This window comes from Rhinatrema bivittatum, chromosome 5, assembly GCF_901001135.1.
Source record: "Rhinatrema bivittatum chromosome 5, aRhiBiv1.1, whole genome shotgun sequence".
NCBI classification, from domain to species: Eukaryota; Metazoa; Chordata; class Amphibia; order Gymnophiona; family Rhinatrematidae; genus Rhinatrema; species Rhinatrema bivittatum.
Window position 1 is genome coordinate 281,990,293 of NC_042619.1, and position 26,397 is coordinate 282,016,689.

Consider the following 26,397-nt stretch of genomic DNA (forward strand, 5'->3'; position numbering starts at 1 on the left):
CTCCTGATCCCCACAAGACTTGCCAAAAGTCCAGCAGGGGTCCGGGAGCGACCTCCTGCACTCGGGCCGTATTGCCATATTGCAAAATGGCGCCGGCCATACGGCAGGCGCCATTTTGCAATACGGCCCAAGTGCAGAAGGTCGTTCCTGGCAAAGGTCGCTCCTGGCAGAAGGTCGCTCCCGGCAAAGGTAGCGCCGGCGCCATTTCTATTAACGCAGCCGTGGCCCGAGAGTGGAAGATCACACCGGGACCCCCCCCCCCCCCCCACTGGACCCCAGGTAATTTAAAACATTTTGGGGGGGTTCGGGGGGTGGGGGATTTATTTATTTTTTTTTTGATAAACAATTTTTATTGCCACATTGCAAAGTACAGCATGAATACAAAACCAGTGGTACAAAAATATTGTTACAAACCAGCTAGAGCATTTTTTGAAAAAAGTTATCCGTATAACCAATGTAAAGAGAACAAATCAATAAACATTGCTGAAACCAAGTCGTAGGTGTCTAACTTACAATAGGAAAAAATTCAATACCACCTGGTGATGCTAGTGACCTAGATAAGCAGGTGCAATATCAAGCATCATTTTATACCCATCCCCTCCTCATCCCTCCCCCCCACCCACCTCTCTGAGTTATTCGGAGCTGCTCTGCTAATTAAAGGAATGAAATTCAAAGATGATTTAGTTTTTATGGTGAGAAGTCGTGACTTTCCAAACATGCAAGGTGCCTTTCTTAAGCGGTCTGTCGCACTAACCACTGCTCATATAGTGCCCAGGTTTTTGAGAAGCCCAGCATACTCTGATGTTTATAAGCCGTAATCTTACCCAAATTATACATAACATGAACCTGAGCCTGTATGTCTGCCAATGAAGGTACCCCTCTCTCCCTCCAGAGGCGCGCAATAACACACCTAGTGGCCGTTATTACATATTTAAGGAACCTCATTAGTGCCCTATTGTCTCCCTGTGTATTCACAAAAAGTAAAGCTTGTATTGTACTGATAGCTATAGGCGTGTGTGAAATGGTCTCCAACCACTTCGAGACCTGGGACCATACGGTTTGTATATTGGGGCAAGTCCACCACATATGCATAAATGTGCCTTCTGCCCCACATTGTTTCCAACACTGTGCAGGCTTGCTGGGGTACATACGATGCAGCTTCACTGGGGTGATATGCCAACGGTACAGTAATTTATATCCGTTCTCAATATGCCCGGCGGAGATGAGTCCCTTCCCCATATATTGGAAGACCTCCAGCCAATCATTTTCAGAGATTGTTCCAGGTAAGTCCCGCTCCCAAGCGCGTAAATGCGCATAAGTGTAAATGGGTTTCCCAGTTAACATCTTGTATATGCGGGAAATAACTTTATCAGTTTTATCCGCTTGGCGGCATAAGACTTCAAAATCCGGGATGCCTTTTGACAATTCTAAGTGGACTGCCTCCGACTGGCAAAAATGGCGGACCTGAAGGTATGGAAAAAGATCCCTTTCGGGTAAGTGGTATCGAGAGCTAAGTTTATCAAAGGAGATCAATCCGCCCGGCTCCCAAATATGAGCTAATTGAAAGATTCCCCCAGCCCTCCATCTACGGAATACCGGTGACTGGTGGCCTGGTAAAAAGGAAGTGTTATGAAACAAATAAGAACTATGATAGGAGACCCGGGTCCCCACCAACACATTCCTCCAGTGGGACCAAACAGTATAGGTACTCTGGACTGTTTCCGGAAGTACATTGGCAGCAGCCCACGTATGTTTAGGTTGCCACAGTAAAGCTGCCAAAGGCATAGTCCCCAACATTGCCTGTTCCAAGCGAACCCATAAGGGTTGTCTCTCCCGCTTGTGCCAATCAACAACGGCTTTAAGGTGCGCCGCCGCATGGTACCAATGGAGGTTAGGGACGCCAAGGCCCCCTTGTAGTTTTGGGCGATATAATACTTTTCTAGATACTCTCGGCTGCTTTCCCCTCCAAATATATTTTAATAACCTCCTCTGCCATTTTTCTAACAGCTGAGAAGGAATTGCTAGGGGAGCGTCTGAAATAAATATAGCAATCTGGGGAGGATATTCATTTTGAGAACCGCTATCCGTCCCACCCAGGAAATGTGATACCGGTCCCATTCTTCCAAGTCATGATAAATTTTGTCCATTAGCGGTGGGTAATTTAATTGAAATAAGTCCTCCCCCGCGCCAAGCTGTATGCCTAAATATTTAATTTTCTTGGTTGCCCACCGGAAAGGGTGAGTGCGTTTTAGCTGATCTACCATAGGGGCAGGGGCCGAGATATTTAATAATTCTGATTTGTCCCAATTGAGTTGAAAGCCCGACACCTGTCCAAAGTCCAGTAATTCTTGACTAATAGCAGGGAGGGATTGATGAGGGTCGGTAATGGTAAACAAAATGTCGTCAGCAAAAAGTGACAATTTGGAGGAGAAGTCACCCACCGTCACGCCCGAAACATGCGGATTATTTCTTATTTTCGTCGTAAAAGGCTCCAAAAACAAAGCAAAAAGAAGGGGTGAAAGCGGACACCCCTGTCGAGTGCCTCTACCTATCTGAAAAGTATCAGTGTAACCCCCATTCACCTTTAGCCTCGCCCGAGGATTAGCATATAGTTTTCTTATCCACCCTAAAAAATGATCTCCTACCTGGAAAGCCTTTAACGTATGAAACAAGAAGGACCAATGAACAAAGTCAAAGGCCTTCTCGGCATCAACCGCCAATAATAAGCTAGGCGTAGCGCTCTGTCTTGCCCACCGGATAGCGTCAATAGTCTTGCGCACATTATCCGAGGCCATACGACCAGGGATGAATCCAGCTTGGTCGAGATGAACGAGACTGGGTAATATAGTATTAAGTCTATTAGCAAGTATCTTCACTAGCAGTTTCAGGTCCAGATTAATTAAAGAAATTGGCCGATAGGAGCCACACAGTGAAGGGTCTCTGCCTGGTTTCGCCAATATAGTAATACCGGCAGTATTGGAGACCTCCGACAGGGACCCAGTAGCCCTAAGGGAATTAAATAGTCGGACCAGCAATGGAGTCAGGGTCTCCGCATATTTTTTATAGAAGGTAGCTGTAAAGCCGTCCAAACCGGGGGACTTGCCTTTTTTTAAGCTTTTAATGGCCCAGGTAATTTCGGCTCCATTTATCTCCTTGTCCAATAGGGCTTGCTGCTCAAGCGTTAAATGTGGTAAAGGGATACCCCGTAAGTAGCGCTGGATTTGGTCATCTTGTATGGTCTTATTGGTAGCATACAGTTCCTGATAAAATTGCAAAAAACGCTGACGAATATCCCTGGCTTTAGTCAATATAGTCCCATACTTGTCTTTTATTTTAATAATGGTATTGGCATTCCACTGCTTTTTCAATTTTTGGGCTAATTGCCTTCCAGCTTTATTCCCCCCTTCATAGTGGAGTTGCCGAACTCTTTCTAATCGATAGGCAATATCTGCTACCTCCAGGCCCTCCAATTGGCGGCGGCATTGGTCCATGCGGGCAAGGGTTTTTTTGGAGCCTGACTGTTTATGCGCTAATTGCAATTCGGTAATCTGGCGCTGCAGGCGGTCCTTTTCAGCATTCTTAGTTTTTTTCACATATGTGGCCCTAGCAATTAATAAGCCCCTGGTAACCGCTTTTAAACATTCCCATATATTTAGTGGGGTAGTATCACTATTATCATTTCGCTGTAAGTATTCCTCAATGTGGCCCCTCAAAGCAATTGAAAAAGATTCATCCTCTAATAAACTATCATTTAGTTTCCAGTATTGCACACCACGGTCATAAGTCGATATTTGTAATGTTAGGCCAATGGGGGCATGATCAGACCATGTGATAGCATCTATAAAGGTATCAGTGACCTGGTTAATAAGAGGTTTCTCTACAAATAAAAAATCAATGCGTGAATACGTATGGTGTACTCTGGAAAAATATGTATAATTCCTGGATGAGGGATTGTGTGAGCGCCAGGTATCCAAAAGCCCCAAATGGGAAAGAAATCGTTTAAAGGTTTTCCTATCTGCCTGTGGGTATCCTAGTACCCCTAGAGTTATCCACATGAGGGTTTAAAGTCAGATTAAAATCGCCTCCTACAATGAGGCTCCCCTCCATACACAGTTCCAATCTGCGCTCCAGTGCATAGAGGTAATCCCCCTGGTTAGCATTGGGGGCGTAAACATTCACCAGTGTATAGAGCCCCTCGCCAATCCGAAGCACCAAGATAACATAACGTCCCTCTGTATCATGTATAAAAGCTTTCTGTTCAAAAACAATATCCCTGTGAATTAGGATTCCCACTCCAGCATACTTATTGGTTTTGGTGCATGCTGCCCAATACTGATGTGGAAAATTAGCATTCTTCATCGTGTGTTCGTACCTGCGTTTTAGATGTGATTCCTGAATAAAGGCAATGGTGGTTTGCTGCCTGCTCAGTTCACTGAACAAAAATTGGCGCTTCCGGTGGGAGTTTAGTCCCTTAACATTAAGGGACAGGACTTTGACATCAGTCATTTTGAACACCATATGGGGCAACACGCACTGCAGTAGAGCCCATACCTATGGGCAGGAAGGCATTGTCTAACCTCAAAGCTATGAAAACAAGAAAGCCATGAACATTCATGATCGCCTGCATAGGCACCCAGCCATCAAGAGCAGGTTCACCATTCCTCTTCCTCCGCTTAAGACTCAAGCCACCCAAAACAACCCCCAATACCCAGAATACCCATCCAAACGGATCCCTCTTTGGGGAACCATTTACCTTGAATAGAGAGGAAACAGCCATCGGGTGTCCAACCTCCCCCCCCCCCACAACCATGTATCATTATTAAATTAGAAAACTATATGAATAAACAATCCTCCTTTATAAGTAAGGCAGGTGCCTCGCCATCCATCTGGAATCGTGACATCCGCGGGTTCTCGAGGTAATTTCCCATCGGCACAGAGTCCCTGTATAGTCAGAGGCATAAAAACCGGTGCCAAAACATGTCCAGGGCACTCACGTGAAATCCTGAGAGTCAGGTATTCTTTGGAGGGGATCGCGCCTGGTCTGGCATACGGCGTAGCCTTCGTCCCCCCTTGTTGACTCGCTGCCATTTTGGAGCCTCAGCACAATGTCCTATAGTCGAGCCCCGCTGCAGAACTGCCTCGAATCCGGGATAGCCCGCTGCTTGCAAAATGGCCGCTCCCTCATGCGCCGCTTTAATCTTATGAAAATTCCCTTGCAGGGTGAAGGCCAAACCGAACGGGAATGTCCAGCGGTATCGTACGTTGTCCTTTCGTAGCGCCTCCGTGATAGATCTCAAATCTTGTCGTTTTCGAATAGTGGTTGGTGCTAAGTCTGCGAAAACCATGATCGTATGATTCTCCCAGGACCATTCCATCTTCTTTCGGGCAGCCACCGTGATCTTCTCCTTGACAGCATAGTCGTGATATTTAACAATAATGTCCCGGGGCCGGTCAGGTTGCTGATTTCCCAATGCACGGTGAGCTCTGTCTAATTTAACGCACAGATTACTAGAGTCCTCCGAAGCGGACCGCTCGGATGAGTCCAGTAGCATGATACTGATTTTCTCAATGATGGCCTTACAATCCGCGTACTCCGGAGTTTCGGGCACCCCTCGGAAACGGAGGTTCTGGCGGCGTGAGCGGTTTTCTAAGTCCTCTATCTTGTCGGCTAGGGACTCGAGTTCCAGGGTTAAACTTTGCCGGTCCGCCTGTAACATTTTAATATCTTCAGCACAAGCTTCCGTTTTAGTCTCGACCTCGAAGACCCGACGGCCATTTTCTGATATGTCCTCCTTCATCTCCTCGATCGACGCAACAATGTCCTTTTTATACTCTTGCAAGTCCTGTCGAAGATCTTGACGGAGTTCTGTAAACCAGCGTTTCAATTCCGACCTGGAAGGTAAGTCGTCATCAAACGGAGTCGCTTCTTCAGAGTGTGGGCTGCTCGGTTCGGTATCCGCGGCGGTAGTAGCGGCGGCGGCGGCCATGTTATCAAGGCCCGCTGCTTCCAGCCCTTCTTGTTTCTTATATGAAAACCTGCGTAAATCTGCAAGTTTTTTACGTTGTGACATCGGAGATTATAGTACTCACGACGGGCAACCTGGCAAGCCAAAATATAGCGCAGATGAGAAGGATTTCAATGGATAATAGGTTGTGTGGAGCGGGAGCCCTCGTTCACCCTGCCATTCACACCGGTGACGTCACTCCTCTCCCGGGGGATTTATTTTAAAGGGTCGGGGTGGGTTTTAGGGTTGTTTTAGTGTGCCAGTTTTCCCGCCCTCCCCTTCCCCTCCCCCCTCCCCCGATTTACAATTTTTGACGATAAATCGGGGGAATTCCTATTGTATCGAGCCTCTAATGATTTTTGACGATTTAAAATATATCGGACGATATTTTAAATCGTCAAAAAATGATTCGCATCCCTACTGATCATGTCTAAAAAATATATTGTGCTCCGATGGTAATACATAGTGAACTTTAAGTTTGTGTCTAAAGAATTCAGCCAGCTAATAAAACGTAGTAGGTGTTCTTCATAGACTTCTACACAAAGAAAATATTAACTTATCGACTTTCCAGCTCTATGAGCAATTGTCTGGAATTATTGCTCAACATGCAGATTCTGTCTACTCCCTGTGGGCATTTACAAAGACCAATATTTTCAATTAGATGCTGTGCTGTTTGTTTGATACCACATTCACAAATGGGGTTGTCCAAGATGATCATTTTATGAAGTGTTGCTTTGAAATAGCTGAACATAGATCTCAGTATGTTCAGTTTAATTCATGTTTTCTGTCGGCCATTTTGAATATTTAGTCATGCCCTTTGGCCATTGCAATGCCCCGGCTGTTTTTCAAAACATGATGAATGAAATCTTCAGGGATATGCTTTACAGCTGTGTAGTAGTATACCTAGACGACATACTGGTCTTCTCTCAAGACCTCCAGAGCCATCAACAGGACATCGTTAACATTCTGAAGAGATTAAGAGAAAAATTGGAAAAACTGCTTCTTTCACTGAGAAAAAATTCTTTCACTGAGAAAAAATTGGAAAAACTGCTTCTTTCACTGAGAGTCTGTCCCCTTTTCAGGCTTCATGGTATCCAGTCAGGGATTCCAGATGGATCTGCAAAAACCGAGAGTGTTCGGGACTGGCCACAACCCACTGGTCTTAAAGCTCTGCAAAGATTCCTAGGGTTCACTAACTACTACAGATCATTCAGTCACCATTATTCTAAGTTGACCGTGCCTCTTACAGCCATGACTCGAAAGGGAGCCAATCCCTCTCACTGGTCCCCAGAAGCCATGACCGCCTTTCAGGAACTTAAAGAGGCATTTCTTCAAGAGCCGTGCTTATGCCACCCAGATCCCCAATGACTCTTCATCGTTGAGGTACATGCCTCTGACGTCAGGGTTGGTGCCATCCTTAGCCAACATACTGCCAACCACATCTTACATCCCTGCTCATTTTTCTCTTGACGCTTCTCCCCTGCCAAGCGAAACTACAGGATTGGAGACAAGGAGTTATTGGCGATTAAATTGGCATTCGAGGAATGGCATCCATGGCTTGAGGGTGCACAATATCAAATCGTGGTTTACACCGACCATAAAAACCTTGAATACTTACGTCATGCACAATGCCTGAATCACAGACAGGTCCGCTGGTCCCTATTTTTTTAAATCGCTTCAACTTCCTTTTGCGATATCGTCCCGCGGACAAGAACACTCGTGCTAATGCACTCTCCCATTCTTTTTCCACAGAAGATGTTCCTGATACTCCACGTCACATCATTGACCCTACAAGAGTACTCCTGTCAGCTACTCACATGGTTCCAGCCGGGAAGACGGTGGTTCCCCAAGCACTCAGGAAAAAGATCCTCAGATGGGCGCATGACTCTTTGCTCGCAGGTCATCCTGGACAAGCCAGAACACTTTCCACTCTGCAAAGGTTCTGCTGGTGACCCACCATGAAGAAAGATGTCCAGGCCTATGTAGAGTCGTGCCCTACATGCGCTCAACAAAAAACACAGGTTGGTCGGTCGTCCCTGGGGACTTCTTCAGCCACTCCCCGCACCTAGCGAACCGTGGACGCATATAGCCACGGATTTCATCGTTGACTTACCCGTATCCAACGACAACAATACCATCCTGGTCACTGTGGACCGCTTTTCAAAGATGGCTCATTTCATGGCACTACCCGGGTTACCATCAGCTCCAGAATTAGAGAAGCTATTCATCCACCCATGTCTTTCGCCTCCATGGCCTGCCAAGACACATCCTCTCCAATCGAGGAGTCCAATTTACATCAAAATTCTGGAGATCCTTATGCAAAAAATTTGACATTTCACTGGAACTCACATCAGCCTACCATTCTCAGGCCAATGGGCAGACAGAGAGGACGAACCGCACGCTAAAACAGTTTCTCCGGACATACATTAACTCCAGACAGAATGACTGGTCCGAGTTGCTTCCCTGGGCCAAATCTGCATTAAATTCACACGTCTGCTTCAACTGGATCTTCAGCTTTCCAAATCGTCTATGGACATCAACCTCTCCCTCCTCTTCCACTGCCTTTGTCGGTTTCATCTTCCACAGCACAGGCATCAGTGCAAGAATTGCACCAACTCTGGGAGCATACCAAACAACTCCTCCAAAAGACTGGACAAAAGGCTAAGAAGTTCTATGATGCGCACCACTTAGCAGCTCCGCAGTTGCATCCCGGAGATAAGGTGTGGCTCCCACATCATCCGCTTAAAGCTGCCTTCCGCTGGATTTGCACCTAGATACATTGGACCTTTTTCAGTACTTTGCCACCTGGGTCCAGTGACTTACAGCCTTCAATTACCCTCTTCACTTAGAATCCACAATGCCTTCCACATCTGCATTTTAAAACCACTCATCCTGTCGGAATTCTCGAAGAAAACTCCTGAACCTCAACCTCTTACTGCAGAAGAGGACATCACTTATCAGGTCGAGGATATACTGTATGTAAGAAAACACGGAAGGCACTGGGAGTATCTCATCTCATGGGAAGGATTTGGTCCCGAGGAAAATAGTTGGGAGCCTACAAGCAATATCCTCGACAAGAGTTGATCAGACAATTCCACATTTCTTATCCTAGGAAACCAAAAACCCCCAGGCCGGCCGGCCCCTGTGACATTGTGAGGGCAAAGGTAGCCCCGGCGCCATTTTGAATGCTGGCATACCGCCGGAGTGCAGGAGGTCACTCCCGGACCCCTGCTGGACTTTTGGCAAGTCTTGTGGGGGTCAGGAGGCCCCCCCAAGCTGGCCAAAAGTCCCTGGGGGTCCAGCGGGGGTCCGGGAGCGATCTCCTGCATGCGGGCCGTATTGCCAATATTCAAAATGGCGCCGGCGCTACCTTTGCCCTGTCACATGGTAAGGGCAAAGGGCCATCGGTGCCATTTTTTTAGCGCAGCTGATAGTGTGGGAACGGGAGATCGCTCCCCGCAGCCCCCCTGGACCACCAGGTATGTGTAAAAAGTTTTTTTGGGGGGGTCGGGAGAGTGAGGGAGGCTAAGGGGGTAATTTTAAAGGGTCGGGTGGGGGGGGTTTTATCGGGCCATCGGCGCCATTTATATTAGTGGCAGCCAAAATGGCGCCGATGGCCCGAGAGCAGGAGATCGCGCCGGGACCCCCTCACTGGACCACCAGGTAATTTAAAACATTGGGGGGGGGGGGGTTCGGGAGGGTGGGGGATTTGTTTTAAAGGGTTGGGGTGGGTTTTAGGGTTGTTTTGGTGTGCCAGTTTTCCCACCCTCCCCCTCCCCCGATTTACGATTTTTCACGATAAATCGGGGCAATTTCTATTGTATCGCGACTCTAACGATTTTTGACGATTTAAAAAATATCTGACGGTTTTTTTAAATCGTCAAAACACGATTCACATCCCTAATGCTCACCTCTTTCTTTGCTGCCTTGTCATCTCTCGGACGACTGGCGGCCTCCGCCAACCACCACGACCTGCTTGGCGTTTCCGGGATGGCGTGGGCGCTGCTGACCGCCATCTTGGTTCAGGAATTACCTAGTCATGCGCACACAGGCCACCTTTGTACACATCATGGTGGGAACCTAGGGGGCATCCCTCTGTGTGACATCATCTATCTATTATACTTAAGCTGGCTGGCCCTACGTTTTGTCGAGTTAACAAGGAGTTCCCTCATTGCTGAATTCCGCTCCATCCTTGGACTTCCGGTTCCAGACTCTACACTTGGCGTGAGACGCTCTGGGTACCTGCTCCTTGGGGGCCTTCCTGGTCTCCGGATATCCGCTCCTCGGAGGTCCTTCCTGCCTTGGACTCTATCTGTCCTGCTCCCCGGAACCTCTCCTGGAACTATCTCCTGTGAGTACTTTTCTGCTAAGGACTTCAACAATACCAAGCTTCATTGTGGGATCTTCTTCGGTGTGCCCCATGCCTCGGGCCACTACCGCATCATCCCCAATAAGGAACCACTCCGGTATACCCTGTGCTGCAGGTCATTACCGCACCACAGCTACAGGGACCTCTTCGGGGTTCCTGCACCTCAGACCACCATCTCCTTACCAGTACCGAGAGATCTCTTCAGCATACCCCGCTCTGTGGGCCACTACCGGATCTACACCTCTGTGGTATATCTACAATACTGAGAGACATCCTGGTGTACCCCACTCTGCAGACCACTACCAGATCTTCACATTGGAGGTATCTCACGTGTGTATACCTCTCTGCTCAGAACTATACTTATTGCACCTCCCGCTCCGCGGGCTGTGCCTTTCTTCTATATTAATAAAGACTCTTTTCCACAGCTATGTCTGACACCATTGAGACCGTGCCTACCAACAGTGAGGCTCACAGGGCTCCTCCCTGTGGGTGGAGACACCTCTCACCATGGCCCAGTGTTCACACTCTTACAAGTTATAACAGGGACAAAGCTAACATGGATTTAGCCAAGGAAAGTCTCGCCTCACAAATTTGCTACATTTTTGAGGATGTAAATAATCATGTGGATAAAGGTGAGCCAGTTGATATAGTGTATCTGGATTTCCAGAAAGCATTTGACAAAGTCCTTCATGAGAGACTTCTTAGGATATTAGAAAGTCATGGGATTGGGGACAGTGTAATATTGGGGATTGCCAACTGGTTAAAAGACAGAAAACAAATAGTAGGGCTAAATGGTAAATCTTCCCAAATGGAGATAGGTTCTGCTCTGGGACCACTGCTTTTTAATATATTTATAAACAAGCTGGAAATGGGAACAACAAGTAGGGTGATCAAATTTGTCATTGACTCGAAATTATTCAAAGTGTTTAAATCAGTAGAGGATTGTGAGAAATTGTAAGAGAACATTGCAAAACTGGGAGACTGAGCACACAAATGGCAAATGAAATTTAATGTGGACAAGTGCAAATTGATGCACCTAGGGAAGATTAACCCAAATTATAGTTACACACTGCAAGTTTAAGAGTCACCACTTAAGAAAAGGATCTAGGGGTCAACGGTGAAAATTTGTTTAAATCTTCTCAGTATGCAGCAGCAGCCAAGAAAGCAAATTGAATGCTAGGGATTATTAGGAAAGGAATGGAGAATAAAACAGAGAATATCATAATGCCTCTGTATCACTCCATGTTGTGACCTCATCTTGAGTACTGTGTGCAGTTCTGGTCACCACATCTCAAAAAAGGGCGACCAAAATGATAAAGGGGCTGGAACAATTCCCTTATGAAGAAACATTTAAAAAATGAGGACTTTTCAGCTGGGAGAAGAGATGGCTGAGGGGAGATATGATAGAGGTCTATAAAATAATAAGTGGAATGGATGATCGAGGGGTTAAAGGGGCACTTAGAGAAGGGGGGTTAAAAAGGCACTTAGTGAAGATAAGGCCATCGCGGAAAGATTAAATGATTTCTTTGCTTCGGTGTTTACTAAAGAAGATGTTGGGGAGATACCCATTCCAAAGAAGGATTTCATGGGTAATGATTCAGATGGACTGAACCAAATCACTGTGAACCTAGAAGATGTGGTAGGCCAGATTGATAAACTGAAGAGTAGTAAATCACCTGGACCAGATGGTATATACCCCAGGGTTCTGAAGGAACTAACAAATGAAATTGCAGACCTATTAGTACAAATTTGTAACCTATCATTAAAATCATCCAATGTACCTGAAGACTGGAGGATATCTAATGTAACTCCAATATTTAAATAGGACTCCAGGGGCGATCCGGGAAATTACAGACCAGTTAGCCTGACTTCCGTGCCAGGAAAAATAGTGGAAAGTGTTCTAAACATCAAAATCACAGAACATATAGAAAGACATGGTTTAATGGAACAAAGTCAGCATGGCTTTACCCAAGACAAGTCTTGCCTCACAAATCTGCTTCACTTTTTTGAAGGAGTTAATAAACATATGGATAAAGGTGAACCGGTAGATATAGTGTACTTGGATTTTCAGAAGGCATTTGATAAAGTTCCTCATGAGAGGCTTCTAGAAAAAGGAAAAAGTCATGGGATAGGTGGCAATGTAGGGGAAACTTCTGAAATCTCTCGAAGCTGATTAATTCCCTCCTCTCCAAGGGCTCCCCCTCTTGACCCGTACCTTGATCTGTTGTTATGGCGGCTGCTTCTAATTCCCGAGGCGTTGAAGTCCTTAGTGGGTCCTCCAGACCTACAAGATGTTCTCCTCTACTCTCTCCTGAGGACTCCTCGTCTCGGGTCTCCAAACCTCCGTCTCTGGCCATCATCATGGCCGCTCCAGCTTCAGACGAGGCTGGGCAAGGAATCGCGATATTCTGGGGGGGAGCAGGTTTCCGTGGTGATCCGGGGCTTAAGGTGGTATCTAGGGTCAAGGGGGCCGGCGCTTGCTCCCGCATCGTGCCTCCAGCGACCTGGCTCTCCGGATTAATTGATGCAGCTCCCGCAAACAAACCGGGAATAGTAGGCTATCGAGGGTCGGCTACAGGTGAGTTGAGATTCTCACCTCTTAGCCGCCCTTTTCTTTTAGTATGCGGTATATTTTCATGAAAAAAGAGAAGAGGAAATCCAGATTTTGACAGCGTTTCTCTCCGGCGTTTTAAGCAGGTTCACACCGCGGCGGCCATCTTGCCTCCGCAGAGACGGCCATTACGAGTACCTAGTAATGCCATTCGGGCTCTGCAATGCCCCAGCGGTGTTTCAAAACACCATGAATGAAATTTTCCGAGACCTACTATACCACTATGTGGTTGTGTATCTCGACGACATCTTAATATTCTCCAATTCCCTCGCCGCTCACCACCAACACGCATTCCAGGTACTACAACGACTAAGAGAGAACCAACTCTTTGCCAAGCCCAAGAAATGCCTCTTCGAGCGGGAGACTCTCCTATTCTTGGGATACATCATCTCCAGCGAAGGATTCTGCATGGACCCCCAGAAACTAAAGGCCATTCGAGAATGGCCCCAACCATCTGGGCTGAAACCGCTTCAACGGTTTTTGAGTTTCGCGAATTACTATTGCTCATTTATTTCCCATTACACTTCCATTGTCACACCCCTGACGGCTTTAACCCAGAAAGGCGCTAACCCCAAGAACTGGCCTCCTGGAGCTGTAGCTGCCTTCCTCTGTCTTAAAGAGGCGTTCCTTCGCCAGCCATGCCTCCATCATCCTGACCCTCAACATCCATTTATTATTGAGGTGGATACATCCTCTGAAGGCGTAGGAGCCGTTCTTAGTCAGAACTCGACCCAACACAAGCTATACCCGTGCGCTTTCCTCTCTCACCAATTCTCCCCCGCTGAACGAAACTACGCCATTGGCGATAAGGAACTTCTGGCCATCAAAATGGCCTTGGAGGAATGGCGTCCTTGGTTGGAGGGAGCCCAACATCTGTTCACGGTCTACACAGACCACAAAAAAATAGAATATCTGCATCGGGCACAACGCCTCAATCCCCGGCAAGCGCAATGGGTATTATTTTTTACCTGATTCAATTTCATCCTGCGTTATAGGCCGGCCGTCAAGAATCTTAAGGCTGACACTTTGTCCCAAGTCTTCGAGACCACAGATACTCCAGACTCCCCTCAATTCATCATTGAGCTGTCGCGAGTCCTGCTATCCGCTACCACGACTATTCCTCCCGGAAAGACCTTTGTGCCATCACACCGGCGGAAACAAGTTCTGGCGTGGGCCCATGACTCCCGCTGTTCAGGCCATCCAGGACAACATTGAACCTTGCAGGCCCTTCGCCGCTACTGTTGGTGGCCCAAGTTCAATAAGGACATTCAGTCTTATGTGGAATCCTGTCATCTGTTTGCCCATCATAAGAGAATTCCAGATTCATCTCCATGCTTACTCCAGCCCCTGCCAGTGCCTACCGAACCCTGGATCCATATCTCGACAGACTTCGTGGTTGATCTATCCTCGTCCAGTGGCAACACCGTCATTTGGGTAGTCATCGACCGATTCAGCAAAATGGCACATGTCGTACCACTCCCAAGGTTGCCTTCCGCACCCCAGTTGGCCCAGTTATTTGTCCAGCACATTTTCAAACTTCATGGTTTACTCAAAAGCATCCTCTCAGACCATGGACCCCAATTTACCGCAAGATTCTGGAGGGCCCTCTGCCAGAAATTTGATGTCACCTTGGATTATACCTCTGCCTACCACCCACAAACAAATGGTCTAGCGGAGAGAACAAATCAAACCCTCAAACAGTTTCTTCGCATCTATGTTAATGATAAACAAGACGACTGGGCAAGTCTGCTCCCGTGGGCCGAGTTCGCCCTCAACTCGCATCCTTCCTCTGCCACCGGATCTTCTCCCTTCCAGTTGGTTTACGGGAAGCAACCCCATCCGCCTCTGCCTGTTCCCATTACTGTCACGTTTCCGGTGGCCCAACTCTCTGCGGACGAACTACATCGCCTTTGGATCTCTACCCGGCACGCCCTGCTCAAAGCCAGTCAGCTGGAGAAAAAATATGCTGACCGCCAATGAAGACTGTGTCCTCCGCTGAGACCCAGTCAGAAGGTATTGCTGAGTACACAATTCATCCGGCTAAAATTACCTTCAGCACGACTGGCCTCTCGGTTCATTGACCATTTCCCATCCTCCGTCGGATTGCTGCGGTGTCCTATCAGCTTCAACTACCACCGTCACTTAAAATCCATAACACCTTCCATGCCTCTCTTTTGAAGCCTTTGGTGTTGTCCTGGCCTTCTAGCACACCTCCAGCACCCCAATTCATCACTTCTGAAGACGACACCACCTACCAGGTCCGAGAGGTGTTGGACGTTCGGAAACATAGGAAGAGATGGGAGTATCTGCTAGCCTGGGAGGGGTTCGGCCCTAAAGAAAATACGTGGGAACCTCTTGCCAACATCCTAGATCGGGACCTTCTTACACAGTTCCATCTGGACCATCCGTCCAAACCCAGGCCTCCTGGAAGGTCGCCCTAAGGGGGGGAGGGATACTGTTGTGCCTTGTAGTTGCGGCCACCTGCGACCACAACACCCTACCTGATTTGCGGCGTCGGGGCCACCACGGCAGCGTCGGGAAGTCCGGCTCCATTCACCCCCGCACCTCAGCGCAGGTCCCCACGGTAATTGCCGGCAGGGGAGGAGCCTCAGGCCTCCCCTCGTGGCGCCAGGCCGCTCTGCACTGCTCCCGGGACCAAGATGGCTGCCCTGCCCTTAGGCGCAAGGCCGTGCCTCCTCCAAGGATTTAAAGGGACCTCGTCCTCCAAATTGTCTGCCCCTGCTCCTGAAGGGCTAGGCTAGGGGAAGTATATAAGGAAACTTCCGCCGCTCACTCCTTGACTTGGCAACGAGTCTGCTCGCTCCAGTGAGTCTCCTGGTGCCTCTGGTTCCTGGTTCCCATTTCTTCTCGGACTACTCTTCGGTGTGTGACTTCGGACTGGCAAGCGGTGATCCTTCAGTGTGTGACTTTGGACTGGCAAGCGGTGATCCTTCGGTGTGTGACTTCGGACTGGCAAGCGGCGATCCTCTGGTACTCGACCCCGGACTTCCCTAATGGACCTTCCATCTTCAAGGGCCCACCTAAGTCCTAGCGGCCCAGGTCCCTCCGGGCTCCTCCCGGGGGGACCACGGGCTTCCAGTGGCGAAGATCCAATTGGCCCTTGCACCGACTTCACGCCCCTTCGACCTCTCAAAGGTCCATCCAAGTCTTCTGCGGCAGAGGTCCAGCCAGTCCCAACTTCTGTTCCACCTTGCCACCCGACGGGGGAACCTGAGGAGCCATCTCCTAAGGTCGTACCAACCTCCCCGTTGGTCCAAGGGTTTACGTCCCTCCTGGTCATAACATGCAGTCAGCTCCTGGGTTCTAAAGATTACAACTGGATCATCATTCTGTGGTTGTGGAATCAGCCCAGAAGAAGCCAAGACGTTCCAAACCTCATTCCTCTATTCCTCCAGGAAAGGAACAAAAATCCCTAGATGCTTTGGGCAGACGGGTTTTTCATGGTTCAATGCTTATACCTCGCATTGCTTCTTACCAGTTGACATGACCCAGGATAACAGAAAACCTTTTTAAAAAGATACAGGATTTCTCTGAATCTTTACCTGACCAGTTCCAGGATGACCATAATGCTCTAGCTCAGAAAGGCCTGGATGCTGGTAAGCATGAGGTGCGTGCTGCGGACGACATATTTGACACTGCCTCTAGGATGTCCGCAGCGGGGATTAGTGCAAGAAGGTAAGCCTGATTGAAATCCTCCGACCTCAGACCAGAGGTACAGGACAGGTTGGCTGACCTACCATGTGCTGGGGATAGTCTCTTCGGAGACAGAATTCAGGAGACTGTGGTGCAGCTCAAGGACCACCATGAAACTCTGCGTCAACTTTCTTCAGTGCCTGCTGAGTTCTCGTCCATCTCCAAGAGGACATTCAGGCAAGACTCTAAACGACTGGCCTACAAACCAAGAAGGTATTATCCTCCAGCTTCCCGAGTTCACCCTTCTAAGCCTTATCAAAAAAGTCAGTCCAGGCAGTCCCGACCTCAGAAGACCCAACCTGCTCCTCAGCCAGGACCTGTGTCAGGGTTTTGACTCCTTCCTAGAGAGCATAGGCCAACCTCCTTTTCCATCAGTACCAGTCGGCGGTCGGTTGTGCCATTTCACCAACACTTGGTACACAATCACTTCCAATCAGTGGGTACATGCAGTAGTCACTCAGGGTTACCACCTCAACTTCCTGACTTTACTGATAGACTCCCCACCTCGGCTTATGTGCGGATCATCCAACCACTCTCTCCTTCTGGAACACGAGGTATCAACCCTCCTCCAGTCCCGGGCAATAGAACCAGTGACCCTCTCCCAACGGGGGCAGGGATTCTATTCCTGGTATTTCCTCATCCCAAAAAAGTCAGGTGGTGTTCGTCCAATCCTGGACCTTCGTGCACTAAACAGGTATCTGCAAAGAGAGAAGTTATAGATGGTAACCTTGGGTCTCTACTTCCACTTCTTCAAAAGGGAGATTGGTTATGTTCTCTAAATCTCCAGGACGTATACACACACACATCTCAATTCTTCCGTCTCATCACAAATTCCTGCGATTCCTGGTTGGCCCTCGTCATGTCCAGTACCATGTACTGCCATTCGGCCTAGCGTCTGCTCCATGAGTATTCACCAAGTGCCTCGTGGTAGTCACAGCCTTTCTCAGGAGTCAAGGTGTCCATGTCTACCCTTATCTGGATGACTGGTTGATAAGGGCCCCGACTTGGCAAGCCACATTGGTATCCTTGTGTTTCACTCTCCATACCTTGATCTCCCTAGGGTTTCTAATCAACTATCCCAAATCCAAGATAGTTCCATCCCAAACCCTATATTTTATAGGAGCCGACTTCGACACTATACAGGCAAAAGCCTTCCTCCCTCAGGATCGAGCTTTCACCCTAGCCTCTCTGGCACATCTTTTACAGACTCGAGTATCCTCAACTGCTCGTCACTTCCTCATACTGCTAGGTCACATGGCATCCTCGGTGCATGTCACTCCGATGGCCCACCTAGCTATGAGAGTCATGCAGTGGACTCTAAAATCCCAGTGGGTTCAAGCTTGTCAGCCAATGTCCAGCATTGTTCACATTACCACCCAGCTCCGACTCGCTGGCCTGGTGGATGCAACACTGCAATCTAACTCAAGGTCTTCCATTTCAGGCTATAGAACCTCAAATTACCTTAACAACAGATGCCTCCAACCTAGGGTGGGGTGCTCATGTAGGCGACCTGCAGACTCAGGGAACCTGGTCTCCAGAGAAAGCCAAACACCAGATGAATTTCCAGGAGCTTCGGGCAATCAGATATGCCCTCAGGGTCCTTCAGGATTGCCTCTCAAACAAGACCATCCTGATTCAAACCGACAATCAGGTGGCGATGTGGTACATCAACAAGCAAGGAGGAATGGGCTCCTACCTCCTGTGTCAGGAAGATGCACAGATATGGGCATGGGCCCTTTCCCACTCAATGTACCTCACAGCCGCCTACTTGCTGGGCGTGGACAATGTGTTGGCGGACAAGTTGAGCGCACGTTTCTTCTGCACGAGTGGTCTCTCAACCCCACAATAGCGGACACAATATTCCAACGTTGGGGTTATCCTCACATAGACCTCTTTGTGTCAGTTCACAACCGCAAAGTAGAAAACTTCTGCTCCCTCACTCGCAGCCACCACTCGCAACTGAGAGACGCTTTCACCCTCTCATGGGCCAGCGGTCTCGTCTATGCATACCCACTCATATCGAAGACTCTCGTGAAGTTATGGAAGGACAAGGGCATAATGATTCTGGTAGCCCCTCACTGGCCACGCCAGGTGTGGTTTCCAATCCTCCAGGATTTATCAGTACGCTGCCACATTCCTCTGGGGAAGGATCCGCTTCTGTTAACTCAGAACAATGGATGCCTGCGCCACCCCAACCTCCAGGCCCTATCTCTGACTGCCTGGATGTTTAAAGGTTAATACTCCAACCTCTTAACCTTTCAGAGTCAGTGTCCTGAGTCCTGGTAGCTTCACGAAAGCATTCCACGAGAAGGTCTTACTATTCTCACAGGACAAGCAGGATGGTAGTCCTCACATACGGGTGGCATCATCAGGATGGAGCCCAATCACGGAACAATTTTGTCAAAGTTTCCAGAACTTTGACTGGCACCTACTGGGCATGCCCAGCATAGCATCAACCATGCAGCCAGCAGGGGTCCCCCTTCAGTCTTCTTTTTTCCACGCAGCAGTAGCCACAAGGGTTAAGGAGCTCTTCAGAGATTCCTGACAGGAATTTTCCTCACAGAACTTTGAAAAATTTCAAACATTTTACCCCATAGGGGTCCCCTTAATGATTTCTTTGCTCCACGGTCGAACGGTAAGTATTTTGCACGTTTGCGGTCGATTCCCATCGAGTTTTTCCCTCGCCGCCTTCCGGCCATCGACCGCACCACGACTAAATTTTGTCGAAGCCATGGCTTCGGGTTTCCTTCCATGCCCCGACTGCACTAGAACAATGTCCATCACTGACCCTCACACGGTCTGTGTGATGTGCTTAGGGTCCGGCCACGATGTCCTTACTTGTACCAAATGTGCTCAAATGACACCAAAAGGTCGCAGGGCTCGACTCGATAAGATGGGTCTTCTCTTTCGGCCAAAAACACCGACTCCATCAATAGCTTCGACGTTGTCTGAACCAGTGCTGTCTACGTCGCTCCAGCACCGGGATTCCGCTGCTGTCCAACCGGCCTTGACGACTCCATGGGGGTAGACCCCCTCTGTTCCTCCTCTGGAAAAACACCGGGGGGAACATCGAGAAAAACATCGACACCGTCATCGTAAATCTCAGGCCATCGATACCGCTAAACCCTCGACATCGACGTCGTCTGAGCCTCCGACAAAGAAGCCACATACAGAAAAGGCTTCGTCCTCTTCTGTCTCTGGATCACTGAGGCATTCCCCACCTGGAGAGGTGCCGGGATCCGCGATTCTACCTTCACCGGTGGACCCTCCGTCTACGCCAGTGCTTCCTCCCACTCCAGAATCGGGTATTCATGCCCTAGGTTTCCATGAGGAATTGGATCGGATGATCCAAGAGGCCATCGGCAAAGCACTCCAGGGCTTCCAAGTTCCATCGATACCGGTACCGGTTCCTCCTCCGGTCACTGATCCGATGCCCCTGGCGCTGGCACTGCTATTGGCTAGAATGGACAAGATAATCGGTGCCCTTCCACCGGATCCAAGGGACCTGACTCCTTCCCCGCCAATTCCCTTGTCATCGGAGAAAGATGAAGAAACACCACTCTTCATTCCACCATCGGGAGTGCCGCCACTGACACATCCATCAATGTCACCGATTCCATCACTGACTCAGTCGGTGACTCCCTCGATGCCAGCCATACCGCTCTTGATGCCTCCATCGATGTCTTCGATTCCTCCTTCAGGACCATCGATGCCCAGGCCAGGGCCTTCAGGAATAACCCCGTTACTTCCTTCTGAAGAACATTTGGGAGCTGGTGATGGCCCTTATAATCCTTGGACAGACGATTTGTCCCAGGATTCTGATGATCTACCTTCCCAGCCCTCCCCTCCTGATGAAAGGAAGCATTCTTCTCCAGAGGACCTGTCCTTTATTAATTTTGTAAAGGAGATTTCTGAAACAGTCCCATTCCAGCTTCAGACAGAAGAGGACTCTATACACCAGATGCTAGAGCTTCTACAATTTCTCGATGCTCCAAAGGAAATCATGTCCATCCCTATTCATGACATCCTTTTGGACCTTTTGAAGAGAAACTGGGAGCACCCTGGCTCTGTGGCACCTATTAACCGAAAAGTAGATGCCACCTACTTAGTTCAGTCAGCCCCTGGCTTCCAAAGAACTCAGTTGGATCATCACTTGGTGGTTGTAGAGTCAGCCCAGAAGATGGCCAGACACTCCAAACCTCATTCATCCATTCCCCCAGAGAAAGATCAGAAGTTCCTCGATGCATTTGGAAGACGGGTATTCCATGGATCAATGCTCATCTCTCGCATTGCATCCTACCAACTGTACATGACCCAATATAATAGGGCCTTGTTCACGAAGATTCAAGGCTTTGCTGAGGCCTTATCTCTGCAGTTCCAGGACCAACTTCATGACCTAGCACAAAAGGGCTTAGATGCTGGCAAGCATGAAGTACGATCAGCATATGACATCTCTGTCACTGCTTCCAGGGTGTCGGCAGCCGGTATCAGTGCAAGGAGATGGGCCTGGCTGAAATCTTCAGACCTCAGACCAGAGGTACAAGACAGATTGGCTGATTTGCCCTGTGCGGGGGATAATCTTTTTGGTGAAAAGATTCAAGAAGCAGTGGCACAGCTCAATGACCACCAAGAGACTCTGCACCAGCTCTCCTTACTGCCTTCTGATCCCTCTTCTTCATCCAAAAGATTTTTAAGAAGGATTCTAAGAGACAATTCTATCGACAGAGGAGATACTATCCCCCAGCTTCCAGGGGTCGGCCTTCTAAGCCTTACCAAAAAGGCCAACCTAGGTAGCCTAGAGGGCAGAAGTCACAGCCAGCCACTCAACCAGGTCCAGCTGCAGGTTTTTTACTCCTTTCTAGAGAGCAATACCCAGCTTCCACTTCCGACCATTCCGGTCGGCAGACGGTTGTGCCACTTCTCCAGCCTATGGCACACAGTCACCACAGATCAGTGGGTACTTGCAGTGGTGTCCAAAGTTTACCACCTCAACTTTCTCTCTGTCCCACCGGATTCCCCACCTCGGCTAACGTGGGGAACATCTGACCATTCACCACTCTTGGAGCAGCAGATCTCCTTCCTCCTCCAGTCCTGAGCAATAGAACCAGTACCCCTCTCAGAACAGGGGCAAGGGTTATATTCCAGGTATTTCCTGATACCAAAAAAGTCAGGTGGGGTGCGACCAATATTGGATCTTCGCACTCTGAACAAATACCTACAAAGAGAAAAGTTCAAGATGGTGACCTTGGGTTCTCTACTTCCCCTTCTTCAAAGGGGAGACTGGCTCTGCTCTCTAGACCTTCAGGACGCCTACATGCACATTTCAATTACTCCATCACATCGCAGATTCCTGCGATTCCTAGTAGGCCCAAAACACTTCCAATATCAAGTGTTACCTTTCGGCCTAGCATCTGCCCCACGCGTCTTCACCAAGTGCCTCATGGTGGTAGCGGCCTACCTCAGGAGTCAGAGTGTCCAAGTCTACCCCTATCTGGACGATTGTTTGATCAGGGCTCCCTCTCGGCAAAGTGCCCTGACGTCCCTTCGCCTCACTTTACATTCCCTGATCTCCCTGGGTTTTCTCATAAACTATCAAAAATCCAGGCTAGTTCCTTTGCAAACTCTATTGTTCATAGGGGCTGACTTGGACACTCTGAGTGAAAGCTTTCCTACCTCACGATCAAGCTCTCACTCTCGCTTCTCTAGCCCTTCGACTGCAGTCTCAACAACATTCAACTGCACGTCATTTCCTGATATTTTTGGGTCATATGGCCTCCACGGTGCATGTCACTCCCATGGCTCGCTTCGCCATGAGAGTCATGCAGTGGACTCTAAGATCGCAGTGGATTCAGTCTTCTCAGCCAATGTCCTCCACAACCCGCATCACCAAACAGCTCCATCTATCGCTACCTTAGTGGGCAAACCAATCCAATCTGGTACAAGGCCTCCCATTTCAGATTCCAGAATCTCAAATAACCTTGACAACAGATGCCTCCAACCTCGGCTGGGGAGCACATGTTGGAAATCTGCAAACTCAGGGCATCTGGTCTCCAGAGGAAGCCAAACACCAGATAAATTTCCTGGACCGTCGTGCAATCAGACATGCTCTCAGGACTTTTCTGGATCACCTCTCCAACCAGGTCATCCTGATTCAAACCGACAACCAGGTGGCCATGTGGTACATCAACAAGCAAGGGGGAACGGGCTCCTACCTCCTGTGTCAGGAAGCTACACAGATATGGGCGGAGGCCCTTTCCCACTCGATGTACCTCAGGGCCACCTACTTGCCAGGAGTGGACAATGTGTTGGCGGACAAGCTGAGTCGCACTTTTCAACCGCATGAGTGGTCCCTCAATCCCACTGTAGCGGACTTAGTATTCCAACATTGGGGATACCCTCACATAGACCTCTTTGCGTCAATTCACAACCGCAAAGTAGGGAACTTCTGCTCTCTCACTCGCAGCTTCCTCCCTCTCGTGGGCCAGCGGTCTCCTTTATGCATACCCTTCACTTCCACTCATTTCAAAGACTCTCGTGAAGTTGCGAAGGGACAGGGGTCTAATGATTCTCATAGCCCCTCATTAGGTACGCCAGATCTGGTTTCCAATTGTCCACGTCCTATCGATACACCGGCACATTCCTCTGGGGAAGGACCCGTTTCTGATCACCCCTCGTCACCCCAACCTCCAGGCCCTCTCCCTGACTGCCTGGCCATTGAAAGGTTAATACTTCAACCTCAACCTTTCAGAGCAAGTTTCCTGTGTCCTAGTAGCTTCACGAAAGCCTTCCAAGAGGCAGTCTTATCGTTATAAATGGAACAGGTTTACAGGATGGTGTGCTTCCATGTCCATTGATCCCTTCACTTGTCTCACACCGAAGTTTCTGGACTATCTCTGGCACCTGAGAGTCAGGGCTCAAAACTTCTATTAGGGTACATGTCAGTGCAGTAGCCACCTTCCATAAAGTTGTGGGGAATGTACCCGTTTCGGTACAACCCCTTGTCACACGCTTTTTGAAGGGCTTGCTTCACCTTAAAACTCAACAGCATCCTCCGGCCCCTTCTTGGGACCTCAACATGGTTTTGGGAAGGCTCATGAAACCGCATTTTGAGCCTCTCCAATCCTGTGATCTCTGCTATCTCACTTGGAAAGTGATTTTTCTGTTGGCAATCACATTGGCTTGCAGAGTTAGTGAGTTACAGGCCTTAGTCACCTACCCGCCTTACACTAAACTTCTGCATGTCAGGGTAGTACTCCGCACTCACCCTCAATTTTTGCCTAAGGTAATATTAGAGTCTCATATCAATCAATCCATTGTATTTATTTCTTATTTATTTATTTATTAGGTTTACTACCCACTTTCTTTCCCAGGCCCCACTCAAACCCAGGAGAACGGGCTCTGCATACCCTTGATTGTAATTGTGCTCTAGCTTTTTATCTAGGCCGTACAACTGCCCACAGGAAAAGCACCCAATTGTTTGTTTCCTTTGATCCCATCAAATTGGGCAAACCTGTGGGTAAGCAGACTCTCTCCTCCTGGTTAGCAGAATGTATTTCTTTTTGTTACCAACAGGCAGGCATTCCACTACACTCTGTCAGGGTCATGGCAACATCAGTAGCGCACCTACGCTCGGTGCCGCTTGCTGACATCTGTAAGGCTGCTACCTGGAGCTCTCTCCACACCTTCGCAGTCCATTATTGTTTAGACAAGGCTGGTAGACAAGATTCCATCTTTGGCCAGTCTGTGCTTCGCAACTTATTTGCGAACTGAGGTACCAACATCCTTCCGCCAACCCATTAGGATTCAGGATGCCCTCTACCAAATTCCACCCCAGTTGTTGTGCCTGTTGCACGTGTTTAGGTACATTTGGTGCATTGCTTGGGCATCCTCAGCTTGGTACTCACCCATATGTGAGGAGTACCATCCTGCTTGTCCTGTGAGAAAGCAGAGTTGCTTACCTGTAACAGGTGTTCTTACAGGTCAGCAGGATGTTTGTCCTCACGAAACCCGCCCGCCACCCCGCAGAGTTGAGTTCGCTTACGATTTGTTGTTTTATTTTTCGCATGTACTTTTACTATAAGACGAGACTGAAGAGGGACCCCTGCTGGCTGCAGGGTTGATGCTATGCTGAGTATGCCCAGTAGGTGCCAGTCAAAGTTCTCTAAACTTTGACAAAAGTGTTCCGTGATTGGGCTCCATCCTGATGATGTCACCCATATGTGAGGACTAACATCCTGCTGTCCTGTGAGAACACCTGTTACAGGTAAGCAACTCTGCTCTCCAAATGGAAGAGGTTTACAGTATGGTGCACCTCTATGTCCTTAGACCCCTTCACTTGTTCCACAGTAAAGTTTCTAGACTATCTCTGGCATCTGTTGGAGGCATGCCTGAAAGCTTCCTCCATCAGGGTGCATTTCAGCGCGGTAGTCACGTTTCATAAAGGCGTAGGGGATGTTCAACACAACCCTTAGTAACGTGCTTTATGAGAGGCTTGCTCCACTTAAACCTCCGCTGCGCCCTCCGGCCCCTGCTTGGGACCTTAACGTAGTTTTAGGACGGCTCATGAAACCTCTGTTTGAGCCTCTCCACTCCTATGATCTCCGTTATCTCACGTGGAAAGTAGTTTTCCTTCTCGCTATCACATCCACTCGCAGAGTTAGTGAATTGCAGGCATTAGTTACCTACCCGCCTTACACTAAAATTCTGCATGACAAGGTAGTGCTCCGCACTCACCCTACATTTTTACCGAAGGTAGTGTCGGAATTTCATATTAACCAATCCATCATCCTACCTACCTTTTTTCCCAGGCCCCATGCAAACCCAGGAGAACAGGCTCTGCATTCTTTGGACTGAAAACGTGCTCTAGCCTTCTATCTAGACCGCACGCTGGCCCACAGGAAATGCACTCAATTGTTTGTGTCTTTCGATTCCATCAAATTGGGAAATCCTGTGGGAAAGCAGACCCTTTCCTCCTGGTTAGCGGACTGCATTTCATTTTGCTACCAGCAAGCAGACATTCTGCTGTAAGACCGTGTAAAAGCACACTCTGTCAGGGCCATGGCGACATCAGTAGCCCACCTACGTTCGGTGCCGCTTGCTGATATTTGTAAGGCTGCTACCTGGAGTTCTCTCCATACATTCGCAGCACATTATTGCTTAGATAAGGCTGGCAGGCAAGATTCCATCTTTGGCCAGTCTATTCTACACAACTTGTTTTCAGTTTAACTTCCCAACATCCTTCCACTGACCCATTCAGGGTTCAGGATGCCCTCCTAACCAAATATCCACCCCTGTTGTTGTGCCTGTTGCACGTCTTGGGTGCATTTGGTGCATTGCTCGGGCATCCTCAGCTCGGTACTCACCTATATGTGAGGACTACCACCCTGCTTGTCCTGTGAGAAAGCAGAATTGCTTACCTGTAACAGGTGTTCTCACAGGACAGCAGGATGTTAGTCCTCATGAATCCCGCCCGCCACCCCGCGGAGTGGGTTCGTTTATGTTTTCTTATTTTATTTTTCGCTCATACTTTTTACTATAAAACGAGACTGAAGGGGTACCCCTGCTGGATGCAGGGTGAGTGCATTGCTGTGCATGCCCAGTAGGTGCCAGTCAAAGTTCTAGAAACTTTGTCAAAAGTGTTCCGTGATTGGGCTCCATCCTGATGATGTCACCCATATATGAGGACTAACATCCTGCTA

The 26,397-nt window shown here is 48.7% G+C and overlaps 1 protein-coding gene across 1 annotated transcript in view; it reads left to right on the plus strand.

Moving 5' to 3' along the window:
* The window catches only part of LOC115092431 (disintegrin and metalloproteinase domain-containing protein 9-like), a 489,095-nt gene that overhangs the window by 222,962 nt on the left and 239,736 nt on the right, over positions 1-26,397 (plus strand). The window lies entirely within an intron of this gene.